This window comes from Ctenocephalides felis, unplaced genomic scaffold (genome assembly GCF_003426905.1).
Source record: "Ctenocephalides felis isolate EL2017-DRISC unplaced genomic scaffold, ASM342690v1 CF-g0.4_SCAFFOLD_00845, whole genome shotgun sequence".
NCBI classification, from domain to species: domain Eukaryota; kingdom Metazoa; phylum Arthropoda; class Insecta; order Siphonaptera; family Pulicidae; genus Ctenocephalides; species Ctenocephalides felis.
In genome coordinates, this window is record NW_020536999.1 from 7,920,447 (window position 1) to 7,924,904 (window position 4,458).

A 4,458-nucleotide genomic window follows, 5' to 3' on the forward strand; every position below is an offset into this window, starting at 1 on the left:
TATTACAAATCTAGCATCAACCAGAGATGAAACCAGGAGTTTAGGCCGTTCCTTGGCATCAACATCTGGTGAACAAGTAAGAACCGACTTGGAAAATTGTATTACAAGTCTAGAATCAACCAGAGGTGACACCAGGAGTTTAGGCCGTTTCTTAGGATCAACATCTGGTGAACAAGTAAGGACCGAATCGGAAAATTGTGTTACAAATCGAGCATCAACCAGAGGTGACACCAGGAGTTTAGGCCGTTCTTTGGAAACAACATCTGGTGAACAAGTAAGGACCGAATCCGAAATTTGTATTACAACCAGAGGTGACACCAGTAGTTTAAGAGGTTCCTTGGGATCAACATCTGTTGAACAAGTAAGGACCGAATCGGAAAATTCTATTACAAGCCTACCAACAACCAGAGGTGACACCAGAAGTTTAGGCCGTTCCTTGGCATCAATATCTGGTAAACAAGTAAGGACCGAATACGAAAATTGTATTACAAGTCTAGAATCAACCAGAGGTGACACCAGGAGTTTAGGCCGTTCCATGGGATCAACATCTGGTGAACAAGTAAGGACCGAATCGGAAAATTGTATTACAACCAGAGGTGACACCAGGAGTTTAGGCCGTTCCTTGGGATCAACATCTGGTGAACAAGTAAGGACCGAATCGGAAAATTGTATTACAACCAGAGGTGACACCAGGAGTTTAGGCCGTTCCTTGGGATCAACATCTGGTGAACAAGTAAGGACCGAGTCGGAAAATTGTATTACAACCAGAGGTGATACCAGTATTTTAAGAGGTTCCTTGGGATCAACATCTGGTGAACAAATAAGAACGGTATCGGAAAATTCTATTACAAGTTTACCAACAACCAGAGGTGACACAAGGAGTTTAGGCCGTTCCTTGAGATCAACAAGTGAGTTACGAGTTAGGACCGAACCCGAAGATAATATTTCAAGTATCTTTCAAAATCCAGTACCAACCACAAATGGCACCGGGAGTTTAAGAGGTTCTTTACCATCAATAAGTAGGGAAATTACAACCGAATCTGAACAAATGTCTACTCAAATACCTGAGAAAGATACGACTTTATCCAATGCATCCACCTCAGCAGAAGAAACCATCAAAGTGGAAATAAAATCGGAGCACAATTCATCTGATGATGATGATGGCAATGATGATGATGATGATGATTTCGGGGAGGAATCGGAAATGTCAAGGGATCTTCTAGAATTGAGTCAACGATGCCGAGACTTAAGCCAAAATGAAACCGGCATTGATCGCAATGAGAATTATTCTGATGCTATACAAATTATGTCAGGTAAGTGGAAACTAGTGAAAACTTGTAGATTTATAAGGGAAATTCTGCCTTATAAAATAATATAGTCATGGCAATGCTATCTTATGCTTGTTAGTAAAACTGTGAAAATGTTTATATATTTGCTGTGCGATCAGGCGTATTTTATATATAAACTAGTGGTGTATGGCATCGTGCCTTAAGGCAAATTATTGGAACTTCCCGTACCGTAATGAAATATTCGAGAAATTTTAAACGTTTTCAAATATATTACAAATACTGTAACTTTCATTATTTTTCCTATCTTGTTATATCTGAGCAAATCAAATGTAAATCATAAATCAATTTATCTCCAAAACATTAACAATCGCCGTTTCATTTCGAATTTTAAAAAAAATAGTTGCCTAGTTTACACAAAATTAAAACGTGCTCCCGCATAGTCACAGTCTAAACGCATTTACAAATAATTCTGTGCGACATTTTTCACTTATACTGTGCTTAGCTTCGCGGCATTTTCACATTTTTCATAGTTTTCACAAATTGGAAAATTCTCCAGACACAAAACAGTCTAAACGCACTTGGGTAAACATTTTTACCAGAGTAGCGCTTAGACTGTGCTTAGCCTGGGTAATTTTTTGAATTTTTAATCCAAAATTACAAAAATATTTTATGGAAAATAAAAAAAGATGTAATAATTTTTTATCCTCAAAAGCAATTGTTTTGTCAATATAAACAGAAAGTTTTTTAGATCATTCAAATCGGATGCTTAGTTCACTCAAAAACTGCCATTTTTTGCACATTTAGCTCTGTATCTTCGAAATGGCGGGACCTGTCTTTGCCAAAAACTAATCACCTCTTCTCCCAAATCATTACAAATTGAATGTTTTTTAGATCATTCAAATCCGATACTCTGTTCTCTCAAAAACTCGATTTGTACTTTCTGCACTCTTTGCTCCGTATCTCCGTAACGGCTTGACCTGCCTTTGCCAAAAACTAATCAGCACATCTCCCTATCAATAGGTATCGAATGTTTTTTGAAACATTCAAATCGGTTGATCCGTGCGCCCGAAAACGTGGACGAAAAAATGCGGACATACAAAACACACACACACATTCATTTTTTCTGAGGTATGCCAAAATGTTCAGAAACCTTCAAAACGTCGAGAAATGCAAAAATGTTCATTTTCGATTTTCGGCCTATTATTATAACTACCCTACGGGAAGTTAATAAAGCAAGAAAAAATCTCATAATAACTGCACCATCTACAATTCTGTTATCATAAATACGCCTGATAGCACAGTAAATAGTTAGACATTTTCACAGTTTCTCTACCAATAAACAAGCATAAGATAGTGTTGCCATGACAATGCTATTTTATGAGAAAGAATTGCCCAGTTAATAAATCGATCTATGATTAATTTATCCATCTCTTGATTTGTCTGTCTTGTTCTAGATCTTACCAAATATTTGGGCAAAGATCAGATCCTGCAGCTTGCCAAGTTGCAGCAGAATAAAGATTTCAAAAAATTAATGAAGAGAGAAGACCTGAACAAGAAGGCAAAACATCGAATGATCAATATTTACGAAACACGCGACCACTTGGTGACCCAGTTCAAGTTGGCTATGTCCATTTTGAACAAGTTGAGGATTCTTCATAGGTAATCATCTTATATATAAAAATGTAGCTCTCGCTAAATGATCAGCTAAAACTCGAAAACGGCTAAACCGATTTGGCCAGTCTTAGTATTGAAAAAAACGTGCTAATCAGTAGGTTGTCGGAAAGGTGAGATGTTATTTCAAAACCGCGTAGAAACTTTACATTTTTAATTTGAACATTTTTGTAGAAGTGTATTTTGAATAAAACAATGGGCGGTGGCTAATACGTCAAATGTCAAACGATTTTGACAGATTATGTTCAATTACGTTCAATAAGATGTTTTACGTGAATATTATTTAATTATGATTAAATTGTAGTAAGTAGTTTTATTTATATACAAAAACGTTAGTAAACGGGCCGCAAATGTTACTAGAAACTCAAAATATCAACTTTTTTCAAATGTTAATATGAAAATGCACTTTTTGGCATATTTTTCTCAAACACGGTGCTCTAACAGATCTCATTTGTATATTTATATACTCATTGGTATTGATAAAACATTTTCTAGGTTATATTATGTTTTATTTGTGTTATTTAAATTCAGAACCTAAACTTGGTATAGATCAAAGGGACATTTTGTCGAATAATATTTTCCCAGTTATAATTCCCAGAATTTATCGAAGAATAGATAGTAATATATGAAGGTCCGGGGTTAAAAAGGTCCACCACCGATGTGTCAAAAACCAGTACAATTAAGCATTGTTTAACAAAAAAATTTGAAAGTATAGGGGAAAAATGTATAACCAGTTATAACCTTGATTCTCATGACTTTGCTATCGGGAGATAAACGGCAATCTTTGAAAATCTAAAATAAAAGTATTTTCTAGTTTTTAGGCATTAGTTTAAAATATAATTATTTTGTAAAATACCTTTAAAATTAAAATAAGACATTAAAAGTTCCAAGTTACCCCTCCTATAGGGTTCAAAGGTCTAGATAACACATCAAAAAAGCACATTTCTACGATGATGAAGTAGCTGACAGTTTTACTGAACGTAGTCAGATAATTGTTAGTTTGAAATGTGTTATTTATTGTGATATAATTGTTTTGGTTTTCGCAATATAGTTTATATCTGCTCAAAGTCAAATTGGATCTTTGTGTCTCACTTTAATTCATCGAATGTTACTTGAAACTTTTCAAAAAGCAGGTCAGAGAAGAAATACCTAATTCATTTTCTATCTCTACTTGCAGAAATTTGAAAATTGTGTATAAGCTCAGTAGTATTATTTACAATTATACACAAAATGCAGAATCCAAAAAGAATCTGAAAAACTTGGAACGTAATCAATGAGTCGAAAGACCAAAAAAGACTCGGATTGGATTATACCATGTTTTCAATGGAAAGTGTATAAAACTTCCAGACAAAATATAGACAAACTAATGGGGTTTATTGTTTTTATAATACTTCATTGTTTATAGCAATCAAACAGCACATCCTTATACACTTAAAGTATTAAATATTTTTGATCTCTAGAAATTGTTTAGAATAAACCTTACTTAGTAAAACAACAT